Genomic DNA, 11,349 nt, shown 5'->3' on the forward strand with positions numbered 1-11,349 from the left:
TCAGAGAAGGACACACGAGATAAATTTAGAAAACAGGGTCAGAGTGATTAGTAGATGTCAGAACTGATAGTTTTTGGTGCCTTCTGATTTATGCAGGACACAGTTGCTGATTTCCTTTGTTTTCAATCCCTATACATTCAGGCTCCAGTTATTCACTACAATTGGCCTCACTCTTTACTGAAGACTGGAGTGTCAGCTGTCGAAGGAAGAACGGACAGAAGACACGTTCAACACCAGAAGCCCAGTCCCCGGCCCCTTTGGGTTCCAGCCTCCTGGGTGGTTGTTAAAAACTGCCAAAACTGATCTCCAAATGGAGCTTCTGCAAGGCCAGCTTACAATCACAAGAGGACACTGCAGGAGCCTCCCAGTGAAAGCCGTACTGAGAGTAACTGAATGCGTGAACACCAGCAAAGCTATGAGAATGGTCTGGTAAGCTAGGTCTGCTTTAATAGAAACATAAGTATTATGTATTGCAGTCTATTATAAATTGGTTGTAATTTTCTCCTGACAGTTTCTGAATTAAACTAGTTAGTATACAAATAATAATAACAATAATAATAACAAATGCCACAAAGCAAAAAACAAACTCAGTGTCTGAAGGTTAATGATTGCTCATGAAAGCCACAGAAATAAATTATCTGCCTAGGGACACTGTCACGTGATCAGCACAAAAGCTGCAACAGCCAAAAATGTTTATGTAGAGGAAAAAAACACTGTCAGCGTCACAGCACCCTTCCCCCCACAGCTAAATTCGAGTCCCGAGCCAGCCAGCTGCTCCTGACTGCTTACATTAAACTAATTTGTGCTGCTACATTGCAGCTGCTTAATTTTTAGTCTCAACTTTATCACCAATAAGTGTTACAATAACAAGCGATATGATGGTATCTCTGAAGAAATATCCATCAACCCCCAAACAATGACAGCTTTACAAGAGTAGATTGCAGAAAAACAAATTAAAAAAAAAAAAAAAAAAGAACAAGAAGAAGAAAGAAATCACCCCCACACTGCCTCTTTAAAAGGGGGGGGAGGGGCCAACTTTTAGTGGAAAAGGCTTTAAAACGCTGCTTTGTTCAGAAGGCCATTCTGCAGTGATGAAGGGGATGATTGAAAAGGTTAGCAAGCAGGGGAAGAGTTAACAAGTAAGATGTGCTTTTGCTAAGAGGGGGTGATTTGCAAGGTGAGAGCCTTAGCAGGGAGAAGGCAATTTCCTTACAACAATGCAATCTGTATTCTCTTGCTCACTGTCCTCCAAACGTTTTGTGAACCCAAACTGCAGCTCAGGCTGAGTTGCTCCACACACTATTCTTTGGCCAGCCTGGCATTAGAGCTCACAATATGAGTTGTTGTTCCCCGTGTTTTTCTGTGTTGTTTTCCTGGTCCAGGGTAAATGCACAAACTCTTCTTTGGGCAAAAAACAGACATTGACCTGAACTGGTTTAAATTCCTGCCAAATATGCAGGCCCTGTTTTTGCTACATTTTGGAATTTGGCTGAGACCATATGTCAGACATTTATTTGTACTCAGAACTAGAATAGAGACCCAACAACTTAAAAAAATAAAAGATTTTTTTTAAAAAAAAAAACATTAGGAATGCCATGAAACTTTTCCATTATTAATTAATCTGGATATGACTAATGCTTTCACTTGAGATATCTCATTACACACTCTTCTGTTTACTGCTGGGGACAATTCAACTTTATCCCACTTAGTAATTACAAAAACAATTCCTTTGAAAGCAGGGGAAGAACACCCATGTCAGCTATTTACAGCATTTTTTAAATTCTGTGGTTTTCAGAATTAAGGTTCAAAGTGAGTGTTATTAACGTTAAGTAATAAAGTAGTTTTTCTTGCACAAAGATATCCTCAATTTGAAAAAGAAATGTTTACACTGGAATAATTTTCTCAGGGCAGCAAGGGGGTGAGGGTGATGGAGTGGAGATTTAGGCCCACCCTTGTTTTTTCAACTTGACACCTTCACACCTCATGGTCACAGCTCAGGTTCTAGCAGTATTTTCTTTTTTCAGACAGCTGGTAAATCAAGCTACAGGACTGAATTAGAGCACCATGGGACACGGCTCTGTTTCCGTGGGTTTCTCGTGAGGACCCTCAACTGTGGAAGGTGATTGTGTTTGTAAGAGCTCTCCAGGGGAAGATCCCAGGGGAAAAGATATGGAGTCCCCAAAGCCCACCAGGATTATTCTCCTCTGATGCCAACTGGGTCACTGTAGCACAATGCAAGTCTTTCTCTTTGCAGAGCTCACCGTGATACCTTGTTTGCTATTGGTCAGGCATTGAGGCTGCTGGGAACTCAGACTAAAAGCATTCTGGAGCCTAGAGGTAAGGCAGGGTGTAACTTGAATGAAAGCAACTTTTTAAAAGACACCTACCCATAGGCAGGCAGGGAAGGGCTTAGGATGGAAGGGTGGCAGCAGGGAGAGTCTCTGAAGAGTAGCTCACTTCTTAATGATGAAATGGGCAGTCGGTTTGGTTGGCCTTCAACAGAGGCTGGTGTGTGGAGGCCAGACATGCTGTCAAAACATCAATTGAGAAATGAAGAATTCATTTGATGGGATCTACCTGCGCTCTCTGTTTTCTTCAGAGTTGGACTAAATTGGTGCAGTGAGGACACTTGAAAGCTGGTGGACAAGTTCACCCCATTTTGTGAAAGGCAGGGGAACAGCCAGGGGTTTATGTGTACCTGTGAGCGTCCGCGCTTGAGGTGCACACAGATGCACTCAGAAGCAGTAGGTATGCAGAGACTCTTCCCACAGCAAGCCCACGATGACAGAAAGGACTCCCTACCAGCCAGGAATGATCTCACAGGGCTGAGCAGTTTGAATTGGCTACTTTCCTAAAAATCTCTAGAAACAAATTCTTTTCGACATAGCCTTTTCCAGAACGTGCCAAGTTAGGGTTGGCTCTGCAAATCCTGAGTGAGGATCATAATTCAGGCAAAGTGGTTGTTTTTATCTTTGTGGAGTTCATAAGCAGGGAAAGGCTGTCAGGTTCCTTCGTCATGTCTCTGAACTGCCTTCAACCTAGCTTTGCTTGTTAGCTAGAAGGTAGGCCTTTCTGGCATCTATCTGTCGGAGAAGTGGAAATAGTTAATGAGGTATATAGTGAGGTATGTTGTAATTTCCAATTAACAGCATTAGAACTTGTAGTCATAAGCTTGAAATGTATCATTTTTCACAGGAATGAAGTGTGGAAAGTAATATATACCGTATGACTGGGGAGTACAAATTTTGTTTTCCATTTTTGTCTCCGTATTGGACCATAGGCCAAATTCTGAAATGATAAAAGGCAAGTATATACCTACATTTTTCAATATTTTCTTCAATGAAATTATAAATGATGAACAATCGATCTAAAATTAAAATGACATTACAATTAATACATATATACATAAATTCTAGAATATTTGTCCTAAAATCTTTATGACTTCAAAAGTTATCAAAAGAGATACTATACATGGAAGTGTTTTTGCACAATGTGGATGTTATTAAATATAAAGAATATTATATTATTATTATATCCATCTTCAAATTTTAACCAGCACTTCACTATATCTTTTATTTGCAACATAGGTTCAAAAAAAAGGTATGTGTAAAGAAGGGTATATTGTGCAAAACCCTCCAAGAAACCAAACTAAAGGACAAATCTTGTCTCAAGTGTTTCTTCACTAGAAATAATTGTGCGTTTGTAGTGTGTGTAGTAAGGGAGCTATCCTGATGTCAGCTGACTTAAGAACAGACTAGCTTCTTCCTGCTCAAAATGTGCATCCCTGCCAATGTAAAATCCTACCGTTGTCCCCCAATTCAATCACCAAGAAACCAAACAACAAAACAAGGAGACAGTACCTCTGCTGTCCCTCAGTTGGCATGCATCTGTCTGTTCTGAATCCAAACTGCTAAATGACAGGGAAGGTTTGGACAGATATACCCATAAGTGGAGCCAAGCTACCCATTAGGCACACCTGCCATTTTGCTCAGAGTCCAGGATACCTTAGGTGTTCATGAAAATATTGTAATTTTTTTTAGAAATCAGAAAAAATGATCTTTTAAGTCTAAATGTTTCATAGTGTAGAATATTAATATATCCATCTTTATGTTAACAAAATCATAAAATATTATTTCTATTCAGTTCAGTAAAGAAAAGAGCCCATGAAGGCAAAAGGCTCCTGCATTAGTTTCCTATTGCTGCCGCAACAAGTCTCCACAACTGAGGTGATTCTGTTATCCTATGGTTATGGTAGGCAAAAGTCCAAATATGGTCTTATAGGGCTAGAACTCAGGTGTCAAGAAAGCTGCTTGTTCCCCTATAGAAAGAATTGAGGGTGCCCCATTCTATTAAGGAACAGCCAGAGCACTGCAAAAGATGTACCTTGCTTAGCTGTATATCCCTTCCAGGCTGCTTATTTCCCTATTGTACTTAAGTTGGTTCTTACTAAGAATCTCAGTTACTGTGCCATTTTGATAGAGGGCTGTGAAGAATGCCTCCTGGACCTGGACACACACTGTTATGGTTTAGACCTAAGTTCCCCTCTCCCTCAGAATTCTTCTGCATATGGAACATGGCCAAATCATGGGAGCACTGTACTCACCAGTGAATTCATCCATTGACAAGGTCAGAAATTAAAGGTGCTGTTGGCAGGTGGGGCCTGGCTCCTCCCTTCTCTCTTTGCTTCCTGGCTGCTCTAGGCTAAGCACTTTTTTCCTTCATCACATCCCTCTGCCATCCTGTTTCTGCCTTGGAGCCAATCAACCATGGGCTGAAACCGTGAGCCAAAATAAACCTCTCCTCCTTTAAGTTGTGGCTGTTGGATATTTCCTGCCAGCAATGAGAAAGGGACCAAGACACTGACTCAAAGGTAGTTCACTTCAGAGTAAGTTTTTTAAACCTAATACTAACAGCTGTGGGTAAATGGAAGAGGATTATCAAGATACCCCCACTCAGTCACCAGATGCCTTCTATAGATACTGTCTTGTTCCCAATCTGATTTTCTGAGGTCCCAGCAATATGTATGATCTTGAGGTGATCATTAAGATCTGATAGACATGTTTTCAGGATTAGAATTAACATGACAAGAAGAATGAGGAAGGTGGCTATTCCTGGCACTGTAACAGACAGGAGAGTGATTTTATGAATATGAGCTCAAGTTGACTAATGGTCCAGTAGATTTCATCTTTCCAGGGAGTCTTCTCTCCATAATATTATATACTTAATTCAAATCTTCTGATTTTCCTTTACACACCAAGGCACAGCCTCAGGAATGCCAAGCCCCCACATAGTTCACTTTTTATCTGATATTTAGCACTTACAAAACACATTTGCAGCCTAAACTAAGCAATAGGCTGAGACACTTCTGTTGTTGTAGGTTGTAATTTCAACTCCCTGGTAATCCATTCCTCTGTATTACCATCTATAAAATGGATATAGCAATAATAAAGCAAGCCATGAAATTATTTATGAGGTTTAACCACTTATGAGATTGTATGACTCTTTACACATATAAAATCCTGAGTAGTCCAAGTAATAAAAAGTAACATTTCCCAGTGACATCTCTATGAAATTCTCAACAAGTACGACCTTTCCACAGAGGATGTCTCAGCTATAGAGCTGCACAGACCGATATGAAATGGCACCTGAGTGAAAACCAGAGAAATGTAACTCAATCTGAATTTGAAAATTGGATTTTATCACATTCACAACATATTTCACAGTAGTCATCTGTTTAATTACTATATTATTCTCCTTACCATCATGAAGAAGAAATATCACAGAAAATTATTTTAAAGAGAGCCTACGATTTTTTGAGTTTTCTAGTGAAAGATAAAGCTTTCAAAAATCTTTGCCACGGGAAAGTCTTTGAAGTATTTTTGCTGCTGTTTGATCAGTTAAACTTCTGTTTATTTTTTGTTTAGGGGTCAGGGGAAGAGGTTTGAATTCAGGGCCTTTTGGCTACTAAGCATGTGCTCCAGCATTGAGCTATACCTGCAACCCCTAGTTGAGATTTTGAGTATTTGCACTATTTTGAAATGTTTTAATTCTCTAAAGCCTAGTAATAGGGTGCATAATTGTGGGAGATGATTTCATAAGAGAAAACTAAACATAATAATGTGGTATATGTGTAGAATTCCTGACTGAAGAGAATTGAAATAGGAAAGGAGTGGTTAAAACAAAGAGCAGAGCTAACTAAAATTTTGAGCCGTTTTATATTTAATGGGAAAAATTCTCCAATATACAAAGTCTAGGTTTAAAAAAAAAGGAGAAAGAGCAAAGTCAGGAAGGTCAGGTTATTAAAGAGGATTTCTGCCGAGAAATTATATAATAATACTTCGGAAAAAACTTGGTGAAGCTGGAATAATGACATCCTGAATATTGTTTGGCCACAAACAGTAGAAATTTGCAATGCCTTCTACCTCATCTCTACAAAAGAGGATAGGGACCAGGGAAAACTCTCAACACCAAAGAACTAAGTCCAACCAATGATATCAAAGGAGAAAAAAGAAACCACGATGTGGGGTGTTTTATATTCCAAACTATTATTTGATATTCCCTAGAATTTTTTTTTCATCTTGCTAGTGTACTTGCCCCACCATGCTGGGGAGTTATGCTATTTTAGACATGAGTTAACAGGTCTCTTACATGCACACATTTCCACATTCCAGTGAGACCTATTATATCCTTTTCCTTGCGACTCCACCCTCACCACACACGCTCACGCACACAGACAAATATCACTCTCTCCTCTCTGCCCACACAGTGCCCTCCCCTCTGTTCAGTATTCCTCATTGTCTAACACTTTCCAACTGCTGAACGTTTCCAAGGCCATACAAATCCACATGCCCCAGAAAGGCTTCCTACTGTGTAATGTGTTTGATTCTGCAAAATAAAATCTCTGTAGCCAGACAGCAGATAAAACAGAACCCATGGCAAGAAGAAGGAAGGACTTTGACTTGGCTGGTAATTGAGAAAGTGAAAATAGATCTCAAGGCATCCTGTAAGCCTCGACATTCAACAAGCAGACCATGGACCTGGACCATGGACCCACAGCTGAGAGCTTGTCAGAAATGCAGGACCCACACTACATCACACTTCCTGGATCAGAATTTACACTTTAATCAGATCCCTAGATGCACATTACAGATAGAGAAATGCTTCACTTTCTCAATCTCCCCTACCACCAGGAAACAAAAGCCAGTTGTCAATAACTTAAATATTTATATCCAAGGGGCAGAAAACTCACAACTTCCCTTGGCACATATTCCAGAACTATTAGCCTAAGTAATCAAGATGCAGCTATACTTCTCACCTTCCGCTTATCACCCTTCTCATAATTTACTGCCACTGTCTTTGTTCCACACACTGATTCAGAATCTTTCTCCTAACAACTTCACAGCAAAGTAAGAGAACTACAGTCTTCAATGGGCTTTGGAACGAAGACACAAGGCTCCGATACTCTGGACCCCCTTGAATATTTGAGAGATGCTTCATTCTCTACCACTCCCTTTGAAACTACCTTATAGAAAGAAAAGTAAGAAGAGTATGACTGCTCCAGAGGCACTGTCATCAGACTCGGAGAAATTACTGAATCTATAGCAAGAAGAAATTACTGGCTCTATAAAGAAGGTTAAAATTCTTTTTTTTTTTCTTTCTTATGTTAAGAAGTTAGCCTGGAAGACACTTTTTTTTTTCTTTCTTATGTTAAGAAGTTAGCCTGGAAGACACTCAGGACACTGCATCACATCTCACAGGTATGTACCCTTTTTAGGACAGCCTACTTCTCACTTTGCAAGTGGAGGGCTAGAAGTTATTGGAAAAGGTCTCTTAGGACTTCGACCTGGTGGAAAGCAATAAGTGAAGGATAGTAGCAAAAGTATGCAAATTCACTTTAATAAAGAGAGAACTGCTCTACGGAAAGATAAGTCAACTTGGAAAGGGTTCATTGCCAAGGAAGGAGAGCACGAGACAAGTAGCACAGACAAACATGGTGGAGCCCATCCAAGGACTCTAGGGAAGGCACTATCCTACTGAGACTCTGATGCTGAGCCTTGCCAGTCCTAGTGAAAAGTCATGCTTAGATGGAGACAGATGCACAGCATGTGGCCACAGACTATTTCTGGACCTATTGGCAAGATTGTTCTTATTGTGTCTTGGATGTTTTGAGACAACTGAGGCCACTATACACAAATTTATCTAAAACTTACTTTTAAGCTTCCACTCTACAAAAAATGACCTATGAGTTCAGTTTCCTTAAAGCTTGATTGATTACAACAAGGAAGGGGCAAGTTCCAGTATTCTGATTCTTCATGTCCTAACATCTCACAGTAAATTAATGAGTTGACTTTCTAAATTATATATCATTCCTAAAAGCTGGGCTAATGTGAGTGTCCCCCTGAGAAAGGGATGCTCAGTGTACTTACAAATCAGCTTCCTGGGCTACCAGCCTGGGGCTAGATGAACCATGATTCATTAATCAAAGCCCAAATGGCTACTGCAGGAAGCTTGTCCAGAGACAGTGCTGGGCCCTTGGCTTATGGTAGCCATATAATTATTAAGATGGGATTATAATTAATCTTTAAAGTCTGTGGTCCAGGAAACTTTTAGGATTGTTTAGAAATACTTATATATTTCCTCATACACTGCTGGGAATACCAGAGGAATATCAAAGGCAACCATACAAATCACTAAGGGGGAATTCATCTACTTATTTCTCAGCAAATGCTGTCTTTATTTCTCCCATGTGCCTGGCACTGTGCATAATGCTTGGGACATTCTGAATGACAAATACACAATCAAGAATCCACAAAGCAGTGTGCCAGTGCTACACTGGAAGCATGTTAGCAATGCAGTGCCTATAGAAAAGGTGCGCATGTCTTCCTGGGAGCTCAGGGTAGTTTCTAAGTGAAAATTACATTTAAACTGAAACTTGAAATGGAAGAATAACTGGCTAAGCAGGTAATCTTGGAAGAAAATCTATCTGATCAGCAAAATAAAATGGCTGATGCCTTACAGCAGTTAATACAATGAACAGCAAGAAGAAAGAACTGTGACTCCTCTGGTGATGTAGACACAGTCTAAAAATAGAGCATGTGGCCCTGCCTAGTAAAGTATGGTCTATGGACCAGCAGCAGCATCTGGAATCTTAATGGAAATACAGAATCTCACACATCAACTGCACCAGAATCTGTATTTCAGCAGGTTTGGAGAAGTACATGTATTAACATATAACTAGGGGCTGGGGGTTTAGCTCAGCGGCAAAAGCGCCTGCCTGGCAAGCACAAGGTCGTGAGTTCGGTTCCCGGTACTGGAGAAAAACCAAAAAAAAACATATAACTAGATGGTAGGGTAGCAGGAGGTGAGCCTAACAGGTAGGATAAAACTAGATTAAAAGGGGTTACATTTGCCATATAAAAGGATAAATTTAAGAATTTGAAACTGAAGAGATGTTATATATTACATGTGTCTTTAATAGGGTGGAGAACAGATTAAATCTAAGACAAGCTTGCTAGTTCTGGACCAAAAAAAGACTAAGGCAAGGTCAGCATTAGCAGGAAGAAAGCATTTAGAAGTTTTTGAAGAGGCAGAGAGGGCAAGAAACAGTGATAGACTAGTCTGAGGGGTAAGAGCGAGAAAGGAGAGACTAGGATTCTGAAGGGTCTGACTTGGATACCTCACTGGATGATGGTGCCTCTCAGGCAAATGAAGAAAATGGGAGGGAAAAGTTGGCTTGACAATTACAAGGATCTCTTCCAGACCTTCCAGTATGAAGGCTCTGTACATAAATGTACATTAATATCTACGATTTGAAATCAAGCTAAGGAGCATAAAGAAATATTGACCTGGAAATTATTGAGATAGAGGATAATTGACACTGTGAGCAAAGATATTATTTTCCAAGGAAACTATGTAAAGTGAGAAGAGAATCTTTCTTGTGTTACTGCTCCACAAGTGTGATCTGCCTTCCCTCCTTACCCCATCATAATATTTTCAAGACATTGTTGTCATAACTGGTAAGTATAAATTCAAGATTCTGTAATTTTTGTGACACTCCTAATTATCTTTAAAATACATATCTATCCAAAAGTCCATGTCACTGTGGTCCTGCCTTAAGCTATATGATTGTATGTGAATTTTTTTTTTTTTTTTTTTTTTTGGTTTTTCTCCGGTACCGGGAACCGAACTCACGACCTTGCACTTGCCAGGCAGGCGCTTTTGCCGCTGAGCTAAATCCCCAGCCCCGATTGTATGTGAATTTAATTTTAAAATGCACACTAATGATTTTTGAAAATGAATAAATCTCTCATCCTAAGAATTAAGTGCATTTCACAAAGGATATGTAATTTCCTGGTAATTTCCAACACCATGGCCCAGCAATACCAGCCATTTTTGGGAAACAGATGAACTTTAGTTGCTCTTCCTACCACATTACTAAGTGGAAAGCCATGATTTCTCTTCCTACTTCCCCTCCCAGTGAAAGGCTTGTTCAGCCCAGGGATGGAGTGAAGTGTGGGATTGTCTTTAAAATACTCCATTGAAACTCAGGGAGAGAGAAAATAGAATGCATAGGATTATGTATGAAAACAAGACTGGTCATGAGTTGATCATTGTTGAAACTGGTTGAGTAGTACTTGGAGTTATGTTTATGTTTGAAACTTTCATAACAAGAAAAAAAAATTTAATGAACAGAAATGATTATTAAAGAGTGGACCTAAATTCTTGCTCTGGAAAAGTCCTATTTCTAAAGAAAGGTCAGGACATAAAGTAAATAACAGTTTTATCTTTGGATTTGCCAATAGTGTCAAACTATCATACTTTGCTTAAGGCATTTTTGTCATTCTAATTAATCCAACATCATTCAACACATTCATTAACATTATATTTACTACATCTTCCAAATCATAATTAATAGAACTAAGACCAAGTATTTTATGGTGGTATAAATCACTAGGAAAACCTTCTCAATTATACAGTTGGTGAAAAGCAATGAATGATAATAATTCTGCAGATTCACTTTAAGATGATCCTCAACAGATCTGTAAGGTTCATTCATTTCATTTAAATTTCTACATAACACATTGAAATGCCTCCAATATTTCAAAAGGCAAAGTTAAAAAGAGAAAGTAAAATGACAGTTATGTTCAATTTAGCTCCTAATTTATTGGGTGGGGGTAGATTTTTCACAAGAAATGCTTATAAATATAGCCTCAAAGTCTCTGTCTTATTTCATCATTTAGAAACAAATCAGAAAAAATGTATTTTAAAACACTGAATTTTTTAGCATAAATACAAAAATTCCTAACCTCAAGTGAGCAGAGAAATGTATGTTTGTTTTTGAAGCCATAT

General features: G+C 39.1%; 1 long non-coding RNA gene across 1 annotated transcript; it reads left to right on the forward strand.

Moving 5' to 3' along the window:
* Positions 1-2,030: 2,030 nt before the first annotated feature.
* On the forward strand, positions 2,031-7,665 carry LOC106149036. The gene is made up of 3 exons (XR_001234936.1): positions 2,031-2,119; positions 2,255-2,337; positions 7,403-7,665. It is a non-coding gene; the product is annotated as an uncharacterized LOC106149036 (long non-coding RNA).
* Positions 7,666-11,349: the final 3,684 nt, after the last annotated feature.

This window comes from Chinchilla lanigera, unplaced genomic scaffold, assembly GCF_000276665.1.
Source record: "Chinchilla lanigera isolate Chin_1 unplaced genomic scaffold, ChiLan1.0 scaffold00035, whole genome shotgun sequence".
In the NCBI taxonomy this organism is placed as follows: domain Eukaryota; kingdom Metazoa; phylum Chordata; class Mammalia; order Rodentia; family Chinchillidae; genus Chinchilla; species Chinchilla lanigera.